Genomic DNA, 23,674 nt, shown 5'->3' on the forward strand with positions numbered 1-23,674 from the left:
GATTTTACCCATTTCTCTGTCTTTAATCAAATGCCCGCCATTCAAATGTTACTACCGATATAGCCTCTGATATCTTACGGCTCCAACTCCGTCCTGAAACGCCAGTCTGATACATTCTTTCTTTCCTCGTCTTCATTTAGCTATCTATTTGCTCAGTTGTAGATTAGGGGATATTATTCAGTCTCTCGTATTATGTGTGCTTTCATCGTTGCTCAGATCGTCTTCAGAATCAGTGAGCGCTTGTTCATAAGCATCCGGTTTGTCCCTCGAAGAAGTACTTCAAAACATTTTCAGTGTACACGCCACGTTTCAGCTCGTCTGCGATAATCTTTGTGGGCCGTCCCATCTTCATTGACTTTATGATATCAGCTAGAGCCGGCCAGAGCGCGGCATATAAGTCGCCACGCTTTCCCTTGGAGGGGCGGGGCAATAAACAAAAGAAACAAAAGCCGGCTTATAATCCAGTATCCATGGAAATATATCACAGACAATGACACGCACCCACTGCGTGCTAGAATCTCCCAAAAAAGCCGATTTCATCGACTCAAATGTACCGGAGATGCTTTAAAAATGATACCAATACTCACGCATCTCAAAACACGGAGAGGCAAATTCTTCGTGGATCTCAACTAACAGATTCTGCCCAAAACGAAAATTACCAATTTTGAAAAAAAAAAAAAAAACGCTTCTTTTCTCAATTTGCTTGATAGTTAGTGCTTGCTGGTTTCTTTGTGTCACTGGTTCAGAATGTGACGGTCACATATTGGTACGTGCCTTTGCCTTTGAGAGAAATGCAACCTTCACAGATTACATAATGCTTTCTCTTTTGTGAATTGGTTTTCATGCTTAAAAGTAGACATCTGTAATCCGCCTGCTGTAGATATATTTCTCATGTATGTGAGGCTGATCTTCTGAGATCACAACTTTTTTTTAAGTTATTTCATTATCAGAAAAATCAAATGGATCAAGAAGATCGCTTCCTCCCTGCTGTCATGCATAATGCATATAATACTTTACGCACAAACACTTGAATATGAATAGATAATAGAGCACATTTCTTTAAGTTACAGTACGGGATCCACCATTACAAATAAATCTTCACAAGTCTACAAACTGACGACAGATGCAGTTATAACCTGTAAATTTGAAGGCTATTTGACATTTTTAACAATTATCTTAGATGCCGATGGTCGCCCAATTCATTGATCATTAGTTGTTCTTGATCAAGATTAAACCAGATGCATGACTCTTTATGAACTTGTTTTTAATAAATCTCTTTGCAATTCCAATAATAAAGATATAAAGCAGGTTAGGGTTCCCAATATTATTGTACAAATAATTTAATAAAATGCCATAGACTGCTCGCAATAACTATTGCAGTTTCACATATTTTTGCATATGCAAAATTTGCAAAGTAAATCATTTTTTTTACATTGCAATTATCCAAATCTACAGGAAACCAAACAGACTGATTTGTAACTTGAAGATAATCATTCTTACACATCTGTATACTTTTTCCTCGCGGAAATATCTGCGTTACACGCATCTCCCTGGCACTTTAAATGTGGCGGCCTATACAGTGACAGCATTTTTTTTTAACTTAAATTGTATGAAAGCAAGTAAAGAAGGCTCCCTTTAGTACACATCTACTGAAAAAAAAAAAGTCAATTAAATGAAGTCATCTGTCCTTCTCTGACTTGGTTGTGTGCAGGCTTATGGTCCTTCTTGCGAACTATGTAATGAGAAGACTTGAGTTTAAAGGTGAGGTATGTTTTTATTTAATCCGTTGGCTAAGGCGTTCCCTTCTCCTTAGAGTTTCAAAGAATGTTAGCTAAATCGTGGCAGTATAGGTCTGGTTTTTTTAATTGTCTTCTAATTTATCAAGTCACATTTCGTTTCCTCCTGCTGTTTTAAATTAGGCGACTTCTAAACTAATGAGAGCTTAAATTATTCAGCCGTGCCTCACGTTGTACTCGCTAAAATATAAAGAAAAATAATTTATAAAAACAGTGCACAATTTCTATGAATCAGTGTAACAGACAGATATCTTTTCCCTCTCAGAAGTTTCTCGTGTCCAAATAAAGGAACAGGTAAATCAATAATAACAAAGTGAAAAGCCTTAACAAAAAGTGCCAGTGTTCGTTTTATTAAAAGGACATATTTAAAAAATATAAATTAAAAATGTAATTTGGACAACATTATAGTCCTATGTTCGTGTAATGTAAATCTATGGTACCTAGCTCACATAGAAAGAGGCTACCATTTGTCAGATGCTCAATCGAGCATCAATGTAAGCCACCATTTCTTTAGATTAATATAATAACACATAATTCAATATTATATAATGATACTCGCACACGCTATTAATGTTTCAAGTCTATAATATTGTTGTAATAAATGTTAGCTTGCTACCTCGAGAAATAACAGATTTGCGGGGACGGACGGCTGCTAGCTTGACATGTGATCTTGCTTTGATTCAGTGCCCGTGGCTTATGAAACGTGGGGTCTAAAGCGCATACTCACGTGCGGACAAAAGATGCAAATTCACCTTTGGCAGAACACTCGGTGCACGGCACACGGCTGTGGACAAAATTGCTCAATTTATTTTGTTTTGGTTGCACCGTACTGATTTTGTGGTTGTTTTTTTCTGAATCTTATCAAATGTTGATAAAACCAGGGAATATCGAGTGTGTCATGGTAGCGTCAATGCTTGAGGGAGATGTGTGTGAACCCAGATACAATATCAGACTTTATTTGTAAAACCAAAATAACCGGGAGGAACCTCATGCACGTAGCACAGGGCGGGATTTGACGGGTTTGACAGGAAAGCAGAGCTCAGGAAAAACACAGGGCTGCTAGCATAGGGAAGTGATAGGGAACTTAATGCAGAACAGGCTGGAAATCATATTGGTTAATCTAAATGAACAGCCGAACAGAAAAAACCAATAAGCGGTATATAAGGGAGAAGCTTGGGGAAAGGAGGAGAGAGAACATGGGGAGAAAAACATTAGACACAGGAATGATGGCAAGAAGCTAGAATAAAACTGGTTTATGACCTATGGCAAACCAACTTTTGGTACATTTACTGCCACCAACTGGACTGGAGTGTTAAGCGCTAATAAGCAACGAATATATATATATATATATACGAATAATGTCCTCTTTGCGCTGTCGAGTCGGTCACGGAGCTCGGTCCATTGAGCCACGCCAATGACAGGTCAGCGCTGCGCAAACACTTTAATACCGCACTGTTTTGCGGTTTTCTAAGTGGATAAAAAATTATAACTGTAATGAACGGCAGAAGAGCACTTCGACCTCGGCGCAGTTATTATTTTTTATCTGCTTAGAAAATTGCCACTTTTTATTTTGTGTCACCATACTCATGTAGCTACTCATGTAACCGTCTTTAAATGGGGAAAAAAATGGAAGTGATTGGTGGCTTCTAAATTCATCCCTGTTTGGATCCTAAGAAATGAATGGTGCTAAGCTAAACTCTAACATAGTGGCGCCGCACGCTACAGAGATTATGTGCACACACTGAGACACAAGAGGTACGTATCAACTCATCTAAATTGAGGGAAGAACATAGTGAAATATGGAAAAACGGTGGTGTGTTCCTTTAAGGTAAGAATCTCTAGAAGTAGCATTATGATAACCTTAATTGGCATAAGCAACTCAAGCTTGGGACTGTTAATTAGCCTGACATGGCTGATTTTTTATTTATTTAACGTTGGCATTATTTCCACTTAAATTAGCTAGCATACTTTTTATTCCAAATACATTACCATTTTGTCAACTAATACAACTTAGTTGAGGTCCATGTTTATGTTTTGGATATGATTAAAAGGTTAGTAGCACACAACCACAACAACATAATTCAAACAGTTAGCGCTTATACACAAGATGTTCTGTGTGTCAGATGCCAAATGTCAAATCACTCAACTCAATTTTGATGTGGTCACAAAAGCCATTAAATTATGCGCTCCACTCACCTCTGTAATTTGAAGTTTATGGCCCTGTGCAGATTTCTCCCTAGTGCATCATATCAGCCATTTATGACAACATATCACATATCGCCAAATTGAGCAGGCAACCCATGCATTTTCGGCTTCTACTAAAAACAAAACTATCAACTCCAACAAAATAAAGACAGGCTGGCTTGTTTGTTTGGAAGGGGAAGTGTCAAACCAAAAAGATGTATTACTAACATAATTAACCAAAATCAACCAACATTAAAATCACTTCCTCAGAAAAGCAAGAGTTTTAAAGTGCATCAAAGTAAAACCCAGTAAATGTGGAAACAGTAAATCAATTTTAAAGTCATTCTTGATGTGCAAAGTTTCTCGTGACTCTACATAAAGTGAATATCTTTGTAAATTGTTAGTACAAAAAATGCATCCAGGCAGCAACACCCCTACTAAAACAATACCTGTTTTGAAAGTACATGATCAGCCTCTGTCTCTTTCAGACTAATACAACATACCGCAGCCAAACCCGGAGAAAAAGAGTCCAAACGTTCCACAACATTGCCATTTCAAGCTATTCACATAAGCTCGGAAATTCAAGTGGCAGGGATTATATTAACCAAGATAAAAGTGTAACCATAAGCACTTCTGCACCTTGATTAAGAATTCATTAGCATACACCTTAATTATCAAAATCTGAGGTTTACAAATGTGTGCTTGTGATCTCCCAAGTGAGTTTTGGGGTAGCTGTCTGGCACAAATTTTCATGTAAAGGGACTCAGATCAAAGCAAGCTACTCCACAAATGCATGATGGACATGCCACACAGACAACCCGCAGCGAAACCAGCTCAAAACAAAACAGCATATAAATACCTGTGCACAGGTCACAGAGCTCAGTGTGTTAATGTCCAGTCCAATGTGACGGAGCCCAGCATCACAGTAGCTTGGTGATATCCTAAAAGAGCTTGGATAAACCACCAATGAGATTAGATTTTATGAACTAAGACCTATTACACATTAAAAATGACCGTTTACTGGTAAATGCAAGTTGGTACTCCCAATGTTAGTAAATGGCTGTCCCCAGTTATGCTGGAATTACTGATTCCTGTTATGTTTTTGTTACTATGTAACCATCGTGGTGGAAAAAGGGGAGGATGTAATATATGTGTTGGCTTAACTGGTGAGGGGTGCTAACAGTTAAGGTTCTCACTGGAGCTCAACAGTTATTGACATACATGGCGTTCAGTCAAGTTTATTACATGTGTAATCGAGATAAAGAGACAGAGACTCAGTAGAGGTTTATGCACACATGAAACCAAAAGATAACTGTGATAACTAACCCGGTTATGTGTGTATCTCTTTAGTTTCTAACAGGAGGCTCTTTATAGAGGCTACTAATATCACATAGAAGACACTGAGGAGTTGAAATAATAAACCCCAAATCCAGCATAGAGAGACTCTGTGAATGTGGTGTTGAATGTGTGTAAGTGTGTGAGTGTGTGTGTGTCAGTGAGACACTGTAGAAGAAGGACAAAATGTGCGGCTGACATCGTCGACGATTACACTCCTACTCTATTAGAAGAGTGTGAAGGAAGAGATATATCAATTGAACTATAATTATGACGGGCAGTGAACTTGGCTTCCGTGCACAACAGGCTCCAGGAGATTTTATTGCGTCCAAGCATACAGTCCACGACCCTGTCCTTTCCCTGCCGATTCCTTTTATATGTCACTGATATAACAGCCTCAACTCCCTCCATTCCAGCCTCCCCAGTAACAAGCGTCCGGTCAGACTCTCTCTACACAGAACCTGGTACATCAAATCTATCTGGATGATCAGGATATGACTGAAGGTGTTTTTCCCAATTTGTCGTCCACCTTCCTGTTCTCCTCAGATAGAATGAATTCATTGTTTGCTGTGTTTGGATCCAGTGTGAGAAAACAGGCATCTAAACACAAAAACAGAGACATTTTTAACACAACAATCAAGGGTTGTGTGTATGTGTGTGTGTTTGTGTGTGTTAGACATACATTTCTTTAGTCCTGCTGTAATCCTGGATTCTCCTCCATTATCCACGCTATAAAACACACACACAAAATCACATTCAATAAGTGAAAAAACAAAAAAATCATATATTTTTAATTATGATTTTAACTTTCAATTATTATGAAAATAGGAAAAATTCAAGATGAAATGACATGTTAAAAACATGCTTTTAAAAGATACTAACAATATACTAAACATGCTAGAATAGAATTCAGAGACTGAACTTGTCTAAAGCACAGAGATTTTGCATTAACAATAGAGCTTGGCGAAAGCTTCCAGCAATGAGATGTGTTTGAGTCTCAGACATAATAACTTCTGTACCATGATAAAGAGAGTTTACAGGGAGAAAATAATGACAGCAAAGGTGTTACTGTGTTCAGATTGAGCGTGTTTCTGCAGAACATGGACTGAGCTTTTTATTTTAGTTGGTTTATAAATTTATTAACAAAAAGTACAACTTTTCTATAAAGGGTCATTCTATGGAAGCGTCCATTTTCTGTCCTAAGCGTTTACAGAAATACTACATGAAAAAATAATTTAGGATTACAATTTCTTTATATTTTAAAATAAAATAATATGTTATTTGAACAATTGAGCCATCAATGTGGCAATATTTGTTTTAATTAATTATAAAGAATTCCAATCACCACAAAACTGCTTGTCCTCCACATCCATGTACAGAGGAAAGTGCTTTATTTTTACAGTCCAAAAACAGGTTTTTCTACAATTTAAAATACATTAATGTATTCATAACTATCAAATATATGATATAAATGACATAAAAAACAAAAAATGCCAAATAAATATTATAAAATATATAATGAAAGTAGTGGTCCCCTGGAATTGTGTCATTGGTGTTACCGTTTAACTAAAATCTGTTATTTTGACCTACTTTGTTTTAGGGAATTGTAAAAAACTAGGAATACATATGGATTAAACTACTTAATTTAGTGAGTATACCATGATTGACAACATATGGTTTGATACCTTACAGCAGACATTTTGTAAAATGCATTTTTCATGAAAATTATCACTGGGCTGTGGGCACTGCAAGCCACCATTGCAACTTAAAGGACATTAAATCGCAGCCAGATTCATGCAGATTGACTGACTCACGGTCATTACTCTCAGTCGTTGATGCTGAATTGATCCTCCACCTTAACCTTTTTGAGGATTTGTTCCACCCTGCAGAGTTTATGTCTGACACTTTACAGTCCCCTGATCTTTTGCTCGAGACTGCCACTGACCTTGCACACTCAGTCATCACCAGCATGAAAGAAAAAAAAAATGCAGGACTTCTGGAGAGCCATGTGGAGCAAGGCAGAGGCCCTTTGCCCAATGTCGGTAATCTAAAAAATCTCAAAAGCCTCGTATCATCTACAAGACTTTATTATTTAAGCTCCAACCAAACATCATCCATCCATGTCTTCTTTCGGATGAACCCCGAACATCCTCATTCTACCGTCATTGATCGGGCTTCGGGTGAATGAAAAGACCCGACGGTTTTCTGCAGAAGCAGGTGCAGTTCTCATGGGAACATCAGCCCTCAACCCCAAGCATGCCACATTCCTTCAAAAGGAGAGCCTTGTGCCCATGGCACAGCACTATGGAATCAGAGAGGACAATCTGCTGGCTGAGTTGCACCAAAATCAGCTGGCTTTTGTAAAAGAAAAAAGAAAAGGGAAACAGTTAGCAGTGCACTGGAGTTCTTATCCATGCTTAAACCTTACAAAGACTCCTTCCACGGACATTTATAAAATATATGCTGCCACACTGCCAGTAACCTTCACGTCATGTGGTAGCAGTTTTTCCTGCGTGCGGAGTGTAAAAACATACCTGAGAAACAGAATAGCAAACCCTCGACTCAGCAACCTTACTTGCCTGTCCATACCACCCAGAACCAAGGCCATGGATGTTCCAGGGGAACATCACAGTCTCATTTGGCGGCTTAAGCCACAGCAACAGACGTATCGTCCTTCTGTAGGGTATATGCAATCCATTGCATAGTCACTAAGGTTGTGATGTGGTGTTTGTTTTAATGTTTTATAAGTATGCACAGTTCTGATTATGCATATGTATTGTGTTGTTAATGTTGAGCGCATGGGTGCTGTTTGCACATATCTCACACAGTAACCTCTGTGCATGTGAGCACAGTTTCTTGCATTAAAGGCTACATTTAATCCATTACATAATTATCACTAAGATTGTGATGTAATGTTTGTTTCAATGTTTTGTTTAAGTGTAAAGTATGCACAGTTCTGATTATGCATACAAATGTATTGTGTTGTTAATGCTAAATGCATGGGTGCTGTCCAGTTCTGAAGTCTTTTCTTTGCATGTAAAAAGTTTCTTGTCTTATGGTCACTTGTATTAAAATTATATGGCCCTGTCCCAAATGGCACAACAAAAAAAGCGTTAACTAGCCTGTGGACTTCCAACATCAGAGTCCCACACTTTGGTGCTACGTTCATGTGGTGCAGACCTATAGGGCTCACTCAATGTTGATAAAGCAACAACCTTGAATATAGATAAAATACTCAATGTGCTTGTTGGCTTTTTATATTAAACAACAGAGTAATAACACAATCTGGCAAACTAGAAAAAAGTCAAACATTGCCAATGGCCAAACCTTATGCTGGAACTTAAAGTGTCATGCAGACTTATAGAGTGCTTGGTGAGAACAGTTTACCAGCATCCTCCTTGACACTATGCAGTCATGAGAGGAAAAAGTCTGGCCTTGAAACTCAAGCATTCAAGGAGAACATACCTCCTTGGCATTATCTGGAGAGACACGTGCACATAGTTTCCAATGCTGCCAAGGCCCTCATGATAATGGCCTTGATTTTAACCTAATCTTCACTTTAGCAGTTCAGTTCTTAAGCACTTTGCAGCATCTTGTTATTTAAGCATGAAATTATTGTTTTAGAAGAAAACACTTTATTTGACAGTACTTTTGATGAATTACACTTTTGTTGAATATGGTGTGTACCATAGCTGCTTTTATTAAAAAAACAACAACATACAACATGAAAGAGATATCTTTATGAAGTAACTCTGAAGTCCTATGACTAGCATCAGGACTCTTTAATGCAGGATGTCTATTAACACCTATACAACATATTAATATTATATACTGAAAGAATCTCTTTTTTGTATCAAAGTCGGGGCCAGTCTTTGGCCATGCCCAACAGGCTTCGACTATAACCATATCTTCATTTTTTCACCTGGAACAAAACTCTATTCTGCACCAGAAAGTCAGAACAACATCTTTAAAAGAGGTATGTGATTGCAACTCCAACACCATCGAACTGTTGAACCATCAAGACTTTCAGACACTCATTCAATGCCAAAGGCAGTACAAGTATCCTTTGTTTTGAATAAAGCTAACCATAGGTTTAGAATAAGCTGTGGTGGACCTTATTTACCAATGTGCTGATGGTTCTGTACAGGTGGTTATGCGACTCTTTCATACCTTCATTTCCTGTTTTTCTCTTATGGTTTCATTCATTCAGTTTCACCTGCCCTTCCCCCATGTATGAGTGATTGTATGTTTGTTTATTTAGACTAGTTATGTGTTAGTGTTTAGTTAATAAAACTTTGTGCACAAATTACATGAGTTTCTTATTCTTTCACAGATGCAATAGTACTGTACGAAAGTCTATGACCATGAAATAACATTTCATATGACGCTATAAAAATTTCAGGAGAAATGTTGTGAAATGTTATATTTCAGTAGCGGTTGATATGAAATTACACTTAATGTTAACTTGATGAACAGATTAGTTAATTAAAATATTAATTTCCGCTACAACTACTTCTGGCAGCTATTATAAATAAATGTAGTGGTATAATTAATTGTAATGATTTACAAACATTTCCCTGTTAGCTAATTTGCTACACAATTGCTTGCTGTGAAATTGAAACATCGGCTTCAACATTACCAGGTGATTGATCGACAATTGAGCCTTGTAAAATGGCGGCTCAAAATTTAATTTCCAACACCTTGTTTCATTCCATATTGCGTTTAAAGGGGTACACCATGCCTAAAGTGATATAATGATAAAGTGCAAATCATGGATACATCTTCCAAACTGTGTTTTTGTCTTATCATCCTGAATCAATATTATTTACACCACTGTATATGAGTATGTTTATATTCAAACTATTATTTTGGACATGTAAGGTCTTTATTTTGTGGAACACAAAAAAAAAAGAAAGTATTTAGTCATTTATTCTATAGAAAAGTAACACAATAGTAAATAGTGACTAAGGCTGTTAGTCTCTTAAAGGGGACAGGTGGATGAAATATCACTTTTTTAGGTTTTCAGAGCATTTAGTTAGGTGTCGGCCAGTTTCAATTTGCAGCCTGGTTTCTACATACAGTAGTTGGCCTACCAAAATGATGCGATCTGCCGCTGCAGCGTCTGTAAAGGATGCATTTGCAGCTTTTGACCGCTGGTGAGCGCTTTCACCACAAGTTATCAAACAAAAGCATCCACAAAGCACATTTTACTTAAATAGCCATCCATTTTTTTTTGCCTCCACCGATGTGTTACATTTGACGGCTGGATTTGGGGAAAATAAAAAAAAAACACTGTAGTTAAAATATTTAATATTCACAAATGAAAATTCAAAGTTAATTCTATAATGGTAAAATTTACCATTATTTATTTCATTTATTTACTTTTTAGAATAATTGTAGCCTACATAAATGGGTTGAAGCAAAACAAATATAACTTTTTTAACTGCCAGGCAGATATAGGTACTATATTATTACAAATATATTATCATCACAAATATTTTGGATGGAGTCCCTTATTCTGTACCTTATTTTCTTAAAAGTATAAACACTTATTTTTCTACAAAAGATAAAGATTATAAACAAAGAGAATAAAAAAGAAAGAGTCTCACTTAGCCCCTCTTATTTCTCTACTTCTGAAGTTAGTTGGCAAATCCTAATGATGAGATGCAATTATCTTTTCACTCCCCTGACAGTGGCACCTTCCTCAAAAGAAATAAAACAATAAAAAAAAAAATAAAAACCTCTGCTGGTGAGGAGCATATCGCCAGCAAATAGTTGATTTTTAAAAAAAGAAAAAGGTATGTGCTTGGTTTCCAAAATGGAAAAGCTAATACAGCTCGTGAAAAAATAATATGAAGAAAAAGTCCTTGATAACATATTATTAATTCATAGAAATAATTTAAGCAATTAAAACATTTTTGTTACTACAGTGGGTGCTTGGAACAAGCGTTAACTGCAAGTCAGTCATTTATGTATAGTAATGGTAGCCTCATTTATGTAGGCTGGGCAATTATTCTAAAAATAAAAAATAAATAAATAATGTCGGTAAAAAATGCCATCGCCTAATTAAATTTTACCATTATAGAATGGGGGTAGTAATTTAGGAGGTGAAAATACAATTAAATTACAAATGGTATGTAATTTTAAGCATAACAACTAGAAGGTCTAAGTTAGTCAATAAAGCTTTAAACAATGGCACTTAAAGTTTTATGAACTAAATATTGCTTCCAACCCTTAGCCTGTGTGAATAAGCAACTCTGTATTTAACAGCATGAACTTACAATGAAATATGTCTTCCTTCAGGTGACTGAATGTTTTCCTGCCTTGCTAAATGTTGGAGCTCATGATCAATGAGTTGTGGCCATACTCAAACTGATTTTATAAAATCAAACGCGAGCGGTGGAAGCTGGGTGCAGTGAGCGAGGTGAGCGGCTGAAACAGGAGCAGCTGGCGGAGGATTTTGCGCCAGTCATAAAGCCTTCATCAAGCGCCTGCGTTCACAAATAACAATGATTTTCGCAAAAATAATGATTAATTATCAAGTGAAAATTTGTTATTATTTTGGTCTTGTAGAAAAAAATAATATAGACTCTTGAAAATAGCGAATACAAAGAGTACAGCTGATGTGAGTGCAGGCATGTTTCAACTGGTAACATGACAACACATCGTTCCTCGCAGCCAAAAACAGACTGATCCAGTTCAGCTGGAGGGTTGTGGTTTTGGGGAGTAGTTCTAGCCCATAGCTTGTGGGGGTCGAGAGATAAGGTGTGAATTTCTTGCTCTTTGTGGACGGTGTCTTATGAGGGTTTCAAACTTGCAAAGCAAGGTTTAGGTGGAGCCAATTTTGGTTTAGGACAACTTTGAAAAAAAGGTTTGATCCACTTCAAATGTTGGCTAATGTATAAGCGCATAATATAGTTTATTAGTTATTATAACTTAATTTCAGAGGAAGTTGCCTTAACTCAAAAAAAAAAAAAAATTGATGCAAACTGTTGCGTACACTTTTATTTTGCTGCGATCCATACAATATTTTTTTAGAGTGTAAAATATAAATTCTCACAGAATGTAACTTATTCATTACCAATACTGTGTACAATCTCTTTATGTTTTTTCTAAATCCCAAGCATCAGCAGTAAGTCCAGACATCCAGTAAAGTATCCGGCTAATGAACTTGTTTTTATAGGCTGTTTTAGATTTGGGGAATACACATACAAGCATAGGCGCGGACAAAAAACACCAGAGTTTTTGGGAGACAAATGTATTTTGTAGACTGTGATTTTGTTTCTGTGATTTACAATGCACAAACCAGAAGCAACAATATCTACAGAGAAGAAAGGTTGGCCATTCTCAAAACATAAAATATAAATTTTATTTAAATTTTCGTTTTTCTCTGTTTCTTTAAAGAGAAATGCAACCTTCACAGATTACATAATGCTTTCGTTTTTGAATGGATTCGTTTTAATGCGTAGACAAAAGTAGCTTTCTTGTAGATATATTTATCATGTATGTGGAGACAATTTTAAGTTATTTCATTATCTGGAAAAAAATTCAAATGATCGAGAGGGCGCCTCCCCGTCATCCATGCACAATAATAATTATCACTTGAATATGAATAATAATTCACATTTTGCATATGCATTACAAAGTAAAAGAATTTTTTTACATACAATTATCAAAAATAAAACCAAACAAGATTTGTTATGAATATAAAACATGTAGACAAATAAGAATAAATGATATACAAATAAGAATAAATGCTGCGCATCGCGCACTCAGCATTACCGCGCCGTGCAAATCTTGCACTCTGGTGTTTTAAGGGAATATGATACATACCAGCATTTACATGGGGCTGCAATTTTATTTATTATTATTTTTTATTTTTTTTACTTCACTTGCTTTCATATAATTTAAGTAAAGAAGGAAACCACTTTAAAATCATCACTGAAGTTGTCAATTAATGAAGCTCTTTTTTTTACATTGTGTGCATTTTGTTGATTATAATGAGAGAACTTAAGTTTAAAAGGTGAGGATGTTTTTTATTAATCAGTCCATTCTTTTAGAGTTTCAATGATTTAGCAAAATCGTGCAGGTTTAATTCATTAGTTTCTTGTTTTAATCATGCCTAAATAATGGGAACGAAATTATACAGTGCCTCACGATTTACGATTCACGATTTCTTGATCAGTGTACAGACAAATATCTTTTTCCCAAGAAGTTATATGTCAAAATAAAGAACAGTAATGGGTGACAAAAATCTGTCCTTTTATTAAAGGAGTTAAAAATATAAAATTCAAATATTATGCCTAATAATGTAAGAAGATTGACATTTGCTATAAATCCAATGTAGCCTGCGCACTAAATAGTCCTACCACTTCTTTAATGCTCCGATGCAAAGTAAACCACCATTTCTTTAGATAATATACCACATAATTCATATTATATAAATAATACTGCATACGTATTAAATTTTTTCAAATCTGAAATTATTGTGTAATACTGTGTAGCTAGCGAAAATATAAGCACACAGGCTCATAGGCTTGACCCTTTATCCTGCTTGACTTCATTCTAAGAAACCAAACTCATAAGTATAATTCCGAAACTTTCAGCTGTGAATATTAAATATTTTAACTACTAAGTGTGTTTTTCTTTCATTTTTCCCCCTGACTGCAGCCGTCAAAATTTTGTTAATGACATCCGCGTAGGCAAATGCTGACGTGCTAATTTGCGCAAAATTGTGCTTTGGATGCGCTTTTGTTTTGATGAGACCTTTGTGGTGTTAAATGAGCCACTCGACAGTCGGTCATATATGAGAGCTGCAATATGCACTTCTGCAGAGCTCGCGGTGAGATTGTCGGCACACTTGCAGGCAGTCAGAAATGCTGTCTATCTTGGATGGCCACCTCCACTATGTATTCACACTTGCAACATTTCAATACTATTATACATGACACGTTAAACACCTCTCAAGGAGATAACGTATACAGTTTGCAAACGGTACCACTATCTCACAGGTATGTAAAGTATGCTCTAAATGACTACTTGTATCTTGTATTAGTGAGTCCAACTATTTGACCTTGATTGCTTGTTAGCACATAAAAAGAAACCACATATATTTAGATTTTTGTTAATGGAAACAGATTCCTGTCTACCGGCTGGGGACGCGCACTTTTATCAAACAATTTGCCCATCGTCCACAGCTGAGCCAACTCGAGAGGCAGGTTCTGTGCCAGGAAAAAAGCTGCGCACAAAGTGAATGCGCATGCACCAAGTCCTTTTACAGATGCAATGAAAAAGACAAAAAAGGTATAAGAAATACTGGATAAAACCATACACGAATACTTGTAACTCGGTTCTTGGCCTCATCTAGGGGGCTAATTGTTGTTAACTAAGTCTATCTTGGTATTTGTTTGAACCCCACAGTAAAAATATTTACCGTTATCCATCGCCAAGTTTTGTTTGTTGCCATGTTTTTTATTAAAAAACAATATGCCTAAACCATAAAGTTGTGGAGAAGGAATATATAAATATCTTCAATAGTCTATGCATAAGGTCCATTTAAGTATTACATTCAGTAAATAATACGGCTGGCTCCTAAAAAGTTATAATGTACCAGTCGCGGATTCTTTATCAGCCCTTCCCTTCCATCTTTTTTTTTTTAACACACTTGCCTCTTAAATTCCACAAATTTATCAGAACAGAACAAGAATTAAAAAAATATATAAGTCTAATGGAGAAATATAATTGTAGTAGATACTAATATAGGCTTATCTATTAACAACCCAAAAGGTAATGATCAGCGCATAATAAATTTAAAGCGAAACATCCAAGTTAAGGAGGTCAGGAGCTCTCTATTCGAGGAGCAAATCCAAAGTTTCTATATTCGTGATGTGCCCATTTTTGAAGCTCAAACTATTCTTCATTAGGTATAAGGATAGGCTTTTGTAGTTCATTGCGTGTTTCCGCTCGATGGCAAAAATCATAATGAGCAAACAATATGCCACAGTGGACCGCTGCTCAGCTCCGAATGGCTCGGGGTGACACGATCCCTCGAATGAACGGCTGCGCTGTTTTCAAATGAATATACTCGCATAAGGCACCAGCGCACATTCACCCAGCTGAGACGCAGAAAATACTAATTTTTTGGTCACACCGTAAATGCCGTAAATGATCGAAAATAAAAAATTTAGCTTTTTATCCATGCCTATATAGTGAGGTATATATCTAATATTATTATATATATAATCTTATATAATTAAATATAGTAGATATATATATATTTAATTAATATTATAGTATATAATGTAGTGGTTGGTTAGTATAGGCCTATGTATATGTAATTGAAATGGTTTTACATATCTCTACAACACACGACATGACATCCTTTGTAGTAAAGACCTTTCTTTTACCTTTTTGCCATGAGTAGACTGTAGTCCTAGAGAGAACTAGCCCACGTATTTGAAATTAACTCACTGTAAATTTTCTAATGGTTTGGTAAGGTTTAGCTTACAGATTGTTATATGTATAATGTATATGGGATTGTTGGGTTGTGTACTTCTGTCGCTGCATCTCCCTGCGGCGGGGTACACCACGGCAGCTAATTACCATTCTGGTTGTCCACCTACTATAGATAGGCTAGCATATTTGACATAAGACTACCCCAAAGCCATTATGGCAATCCAAGTCAGCAATTCTATGTCCTCATCTCGGTCAATCCAAGCATTGGCACGCATGCTGCCGACACGTCACACGCGCAGTGGTTGTTTAGAGGTTATTAGTGATGTTTTGGAGTGAAGTCTTAGTGTTTGTTATGAATTTTGGTTTGTTTGTTCTATCCGTAACTATTGCAGAAGGATTGCACAGTACTTTTCTGATTGCTTTCTAACGGTAATTGTTCCGTTTTGGGAAGCCTTACTCCTACCTTTGCTTGGGCCTGGATCGTGTCTCATCTAGGCAGTTGTGGGGCATCGACAGGTGGGAATGGTTCCTTTGAGCGGAAGCTGTGGAATTTCCTTGCTGGTGACGGAGTGGGGTTTTGGTTCTGTGTGGTCCACTACGGGATCCATGTGGAACAATCTTGCACTGCCTTGTTGAGCTATACATTGCATTGCTTGTTGTGGTTTTCCCATTGGCGTAGAATTGATTGCAACATCTGCAGACTATTTTGGTTGATCTAGAAGAGCGCGTATCGGCTTCTGAATGCTGTTTTTAACGGTAGCCTTTTTTTTGTGCTGATCTGCGGGTGGACTGCCACAGGGAATAAAAGACACCGGTGGTTTGCTGTCAAAGGTATGGACAGATTTTTTACATCTCATCTGGAGGAAACCTCCTTGGATAAAACGGTTTTTCTGAGAAATTACACCACTTACCAGGTCCTTACTCAAAAATTAGCCATATTTATTGAAAAAAGTTCATTATTTTCCATAATGTAATGATAAAAAATTAAACTTTCCTATATTTTAGATTCTTGCACACCAACTGAATATTCAGGTCTTTTATTTTTGTTTTCATTACTGATGTATTGTGGCATACAGCTCCATAAAACCCAAAATTCCTATCTCAAAAAAATTACCATATTTCATCCCGAGCCAATCAAAGCAGTGTTTTTTTAATAAAACAAAGGTCACCGTCAAATAATTAGTTTCGTTCATGGCAATCAAATACTTTGTCTTGAATCCTTTTGCAGAAATGACTGCTTCAATGCGGCGTGGCATGGAGGCAATCACCTGTGGCACTGCGGAGGTGTTATGGAGGCCCAGGATTCTTCGATAGCGTCCTTAAGCGCATCCAATTGTTGGGTCTTGGCTCTCCAACTTTCTCTTCACCAATAGCCCACAGATTCTCATGGGGTTCAGTTTCAGAGAGTTGCGGCCACTTGAAGCACAGTAGACCATGGTCATTATACCATTTTACCAGTGGTTTTGGCACTGTGAGCAGGTGCCAGGTCGTGCTGAAAAACGAAATCTTCATCTCCATAAAGCCTTTTCAGCAGATGGAAGCATGAAGTGCTCCAAAATCTCCTGATAGCTAGCTGCATTGACCCTGCCCTTGATAAAACACAGTGGACCAACACCAGCAGCTGACATGGCACCCCAGACCATCACTGACTGTGGGTACTTGACACTGGACTTCAGGCATTTTGGCATTTCCTTCTCCCCAGTCTTCCTCCAGACTCTGGCACCTTGATTTCCGAATGACATGCAAAATTTGCTTTCATCCTGAAAAAGTACTTTGGACCACTGAGCAACAGTCCAGTGCTGCTTCTCTGTAGCCCAGGTCAGGCGCTTCCTGCCGCTGTTTCTGGTTCAAAAGCACACGCCTGTGCACGGTGGCTCTGGATGTTCTACTCCAGACTCAGTCCACTGCTTCCGGCAGGTCCCCCAAGGTCTGGAATCGGTCCTTCTCACAATCTTCCTCAGGGTCCGTCACCTCTTCTCGTTGTGCAGCGTTTTTTGCCACACGTTTCCTTCCCACTGAGTCCCTTGAGTACAGCCTCCTGGGAACAGCCCTATTCGGGTCCCGAAATTTCTTTCTCGTTAGTACCCTCTCGGCTTGAGGGTATCAATGATGGCATTCCTGCAGCAGTCAGGTCGGCAGTCTTACCCATGATTGCGGTGTTGAGTAATTAACCAGGCTGTGATTTTTAAAGTCTGGAATCTTTTGCATGTGTTTAGAGTTATTCGCTGATTCAGATGATTAGGTTAATAACTCTTTTTAGAGAACTTTGCATGTATGCTAATTTTTTGAGCTAGACTTTTGGGGTTTCTGAGCTGTATGCCAAAATCATCATATTAAAACATAAAAGACCTGCACTATTGTCAGTTGGTGTGCAAATGATTCTAAAATATATGAAAGTTTCATTTTTTAAGCATTTACATATATGGAAAATAATGAACTGTTTTCCCAATGCTAATTTTTTGAGAAGGACCTGTATTCCCTTGTGACTACTGGCTCTGTTTTCTGTTTGGATTAATAAGAACTGCTTTATTGTCCTAAAATCACATTTTTACTAATGCCCCATAATGATTCACCGATAGAGCCTCCTCGAAAAAGGCAGTGCCTTTGGTTTTTATTTTATGGTCTGATCTCGGGAAATGTACATCCTAATCCTGGCTGTCCCTAATTTAGCCTTGTGACTACCTGAGAAGATTTTTAAATCCAGGTCGTGCCCTTGTTTTTATTCACTTAAATGCTTGTAGTTTGTTGCCAAAAATGGATTTGGTCAGGTTCATGGGCTACTCAAGCAAATGCAGATGTTTAAGTAATTTCTGAAACCCTGGCTAAAAAATCTATTTTAGATAAGGACATTATGATTAATGGCTATATAGTTTTCCATTGTGAGTCATCTAAAAAGAAGGGGGTGGTGGTGCAATTTATGTTCAGAATAAATTTAACACCAGTAACTTATGTTCTAAATATAGTGTTTAACAATTTGATATCTTAGCATTAAATATCTTGAAATATCCAATAACAGTACTATACTGTCTCGCATGGCGGTTACAGACCCCCTTCTCTCTGCGGTTGTTTATAGCTTTACCAAATTTAATGGAATTTTTTAAAATGAACTTGATTACAGTGACACTGTTTTGGTGGGGTGATTTAAATTGGGAACGGTTTAGCTTCCTGTGTCCTGATGGTTTTAAAAATCACGGGGTACCGGTTTCAATATCTTACAGCAGATAATAAATAGTCCCCTAGATGTAATAATAAAATTCCTAACAAATCTACTCGTATTGATTTGTTTTTTGACCACAACTGAAATTTGCAGATATAGGTGTGTTTGCTGCTGATATTTAGTGATCACTGTGTCATTGCAGCCTGTAAGAATACAAAACTGCACAAGACTGAACCGAGAATAATTCTTAAAAGAATTTGAGGAGACTTCTGTATCCAAGCATTTTTGGCCTGAATTTTTCTTGTTTTGAACTTGTACAGAATTGTACAAAGGTGGAGCTAGCTGGAAATCGTTTTTATAAGGTTTTAATTAGTATTGTGGACAAGCATGCGCCCTTTCAGAGGATTAAGGAGTAAAGGGACGTGACAATGTGTGGTTTACCCAGGAGCTGGGCTAATCTGTCCCTTCCGGCAGAGAAACCAAGCCTGGAGCTACGCCAGAGCAGTCTGTATTTCTTATTAAAAAGGCAAAATCAGATTTTTAATTTAGCAGCTACAACGAGGAAAACCTAAACAATCCTCCGAGGAAATTCTGGAAAGCCCTGAAATCTGTACCTCAAATTGTCATAATGAATTACCTCCATGTATTATTAAGGATAAAACAGTTATATCAGAAAAGTCTGCAATTTTAGAGTGCTTTAATAAGCACTTTGTGGAAGCAGGTTCCTTGTTTGAATGCCAACTCCTTGCAAACAAATCAACATTAATAAACTGTTTTAATTTGTCAGTTCCGCCCAGAAATCGGTGGCGAGTAAAGAAGCCCCTTTTGCTTCTAAAAGCCTTTTCCTCCCGTCGCTCGATTGTGAAAGCAAGCTTCTTATTGGTTTGGACCCTAGTAAATCTCCTGCCCTCTGATACTTTAGAGCCTTATTGTTCCGTCTTGAATAGCCTGAATAGATTTTATTGTATTTTTATCAAACCCTAGTCAACAATGAGATACACTCAAGGGGAATTTGGAAATCGACACTATGTATTCCCCTCTTTTTTAAAGGGAGGAGATTCCGCTGTGTTTGGATAATTATAGAACCAATTTCCAAATTACAGATTTTAGGCTAAAAGTGTTAGAGAAACATTGGTTTGTTGATTCAGTTAAAATAGACTTATTTGGTTTCCAATTATATTTTGTCCTGACATACAGTCTGGGTTTCGAATGCAGCATAAGTAACTACTACTAGCTGTCTAGTCAGTACCTACTACTGTCACTACTACTACTACTGTCATTAATGTACATAACTTGGCAATGGCTAGCAAGAACACTGTGTGTAGTCCTCCTTTTTTATAGATTTGAGGCCAAAGCATTTGATACAGCGTGTGACGCATTGCATTTTTGTGCTGGAAAAAGCTACCACGAAATTTTTGTGTTTTTCCTGACCATACTCGGTCTGATTGTTTTACTAACTACATTGGCAAGATACGAACTCAGTGTGTTTATTTCTTTGACAATTCCAAATCAGAAACTCTGAGTCCATCTTGTGGTGTACCGCAAGGATCAGTCTTGGGTCCAATTTTATTTACTATTTATATTAATAACTTGGGTGATCGGCATTTCTCAGGTTCATTTCCATTTTTATGCTGACATCAGACACCGTTATTTATTGTGAGGCTGCGACTTTTACACCAAGCTTTTTCTTATTTATATAAATCTGCTTTTAACCTTGTTCAGATACACACTGTATCAGCTTAAACTAGTTCTGAATGTTGAGAAAACTAAGATTATGCTTTACTCAAAATCTAAGTCTTTGGACAGTTTTGCAAATATTTTTACTATACATGGTGAGCAGATCGAAACAAATCAAATTGTATAAATATTTGGGTATATTAATTGACGATAAGATTTCTTTTAAGTTGCACATTGATAAACTGGTACAAAAGCTCAAATTAAAAAATAGGATTTTATTTTAAGAAACAAATGCCTGTTTTTCTTGGAAAACTAGGAGGAGATTGGTTGCTCCCACCTTTCTCCCCACACTTGATTACGGTTGCTTTGCTCTACTAGAAATGCGCCTGATAAATGTTGGTCTTTTGTTGGACTTACTTTCTACCATAATGGGGATTAAGATTTGTGACTGGATGTAAGGCATCAGTACATCATTGTACTGGTTGGTACAAAATGACAAACTGGCCCCTCATTGTCCAGTGAAGGAGGCATATCACATTGGCTTATTTTTTATTTGTAAAGTCTATGCTGGATATTTATCCGTCTTTTGCTCCCCTATATGTCCACTGTAATACTTAGTTCTTATAATTTCACGCTTCTGGTAATATGTACTTGTTATCTGTATCTACAGTTCGTACAGGAGCTTGGTAAGAAGGCTTTCTTAGTTTATGCAGCCCACGTCGACTTGGAACACATTTATAGTCTGAATTACAATTGCAGAACTCTGATTTCTATTGGTGAATTTAAACAACGCATGAAAGTCTTGGGGGAAATAGATGCCATACATTGTTGTCGCATTGTTTTTAAAATAACCAAATCGTTTTAAAACCTATGGCCGGTATAAATTTCTTACTTCTTAAGTAGTCTGATGTATGACTAGTTGTTTTGTTTAGCGTATCTGAGGATATTGTTTTAAAAACGATCTCTTGTTGTTGTGTATATGTTTGGTGATCATATTTGTAATTTATTGGGCTGATAATAAGTGCTGCCATTTTCCTCTTGAAAAGAGGTTTTAAATCTCAATGAGATAATCTGGTTAAATAAAGGTTAAATAAAATAAAAAATAAATGTGTCTTGAGTCAACACACCCCACAGAAAGAGAGGGAGTTGGGGTGAGCAGTAGCTCATTATCATTTAAAAAGAAACATCCACTGAAATAGCTGACTGTTAACAAAACTGTTTTAAAGCGTAAAAAGTGTGTCGTTTTTTGATGACCATTGATGAATTTTAACCAAGTAATTTTACAGACATTTCATGCAGACCCCTAAATATAACAACTTGTGGAAAATGGGAATCTGATGCCCCCTTTAATGTTCTGCCATTATAAATTCATGCGTTTTGTATCCCACTGAAGATAAAACTCATACACTTCTGATACAAAATAAATTTAGTAGAGAGAACAGTGTGTTGATTGTGTATTGTCACCCAAATTATTTATTACGTTTTTTGTGTTGGAGCAGTTTGCTAATATTTTTTACTTCCCAGGCAGAACCTCTATGTTTTGATGGTTTTGGTCTGGCCCCCTCCTGAAGCCAATGCTTCTTATTTTTGCTTACAATAAAAAAACACAGATCTTGGTATGTTGGTGGTGGGAGTTGGCAGGCTCAGACTAGTGCTATTTAATCTGTTCCATTGTGGTGTCCTTTGTGTAGATGTAATAAACATAAAAACCGTTTTCTACTTAACACTTTTTGTCCCCAGTGTGCAGTTTGTGGATTGTTTCAGCAGCTTGACTCCAGAATCCCCTGGGTGGAAAAATATGTAGCTCAGATCCAGCTGTATTCTCAGATGTGAGGGGTTTGAACTAAAGCTGGAAGACAAATAATCCACAGTGCCTTCCTTCCGTACACCATACAACCAGAGACAACCTACAATCCACAGAACAGCAGTGCACAGTCCACAATCACATTTAGTTTTATTCAATCAGACATCACTATACGACTACCGTGAAGTACAAATGTTACTTTTCCTGGACACTGGGATCTTTTTGTTGAAATGTCAGAAACTACACACGGCAATATAAGAAACTAGTGATTTCTTAGTGTCACTTTTTAAAAAACTAAATGTGTTTAAGACATTGCTATTTTTATTTTGATGTTTGATTCATCGTGAGGCTCCCTCTTATGTTCATATTCTGGGGTTCCTCATTTGTGCATTTATGCCAAACCATGCCCCCCCTTCTTCAAAAACAGAGCAATTAGTTAAGGACAGCGCTATAAAAAAAAAAATTTATTGATTACCCACGCCAAATCACAGTGCTTTGCATGAAATGGAGTTGCGTCAGCATTTACTGCAAACTGATAAAAAAAAATCTACACTCTAGGATGTGATTTTTCTTGTCTGTTTAATGAATACAGTGTCTATGCTTCACTCCCAAACAAATGTGGTAGCATGTTGTTAATTCTTTAATTCTTTTTTTATAATTTACCTTCATTATCTCCAGATTACTAGTTTTTTCCCTTCAGTCCATCAGAAAGTGAGCTTCACACCTGAATCTGTCAAGTCATTGTTCACTCAGGTCCATTCCTCGTCAGACAGGAGTGTTTGAGCATTGTAAAACTGAAGAAAACTCTACACAAGATTGAGCAGTTCGAGCTTACATATGGGAAAATCTGAGCAAGAACAAACACAGTACTGCGCATACAAACCGAATAAATCTAGCCAAGTGCAGATTGTTTTATGATTAAGTTTGACTGCAACAAAAAATAAATAATACAAAAAATTAAAAATAAAATAAAGTTTGAAAATCAACCTCAGTATCGTCAGGTCCAGTTACAGCGACCTGGACTCTTCAGTCCATCAGTCTGAGAGAGCTTCACTCCAGATCCTCCTTCAGGTCATTGTTTATTCAGGTACCAAGACTCTCTCAAGGACAGTGGTTGAGGATTGTAAATGCTGAAGACAAACTTTCGCAGGACTGAAACAGTGAATATTACAAGCCACATAGCCTGTGAAGAGAACCGAAACAAACAGAAACATATTTATGTGGTTTAACGTGTCACTGATCTTGCTACATGCTCTGTTCCCCCAG

This window comes from Cyprinus carpio, unplaced genomic scaffold (assembly GCF_018340385.1).
Source record: "Cyprinus carpio isolate SPL01 unplaced genomic scaffold, ASM1834038v1 S000006578, whole genome shotgun sequence".
In the NCBI taxonomy this organism is placed as follows: Eukaryota; Metazoa; Chordata; class Actinopteri; order Cypriniformes; family Cyprinidae; genus Cyprinus; species Cyprinus carpio.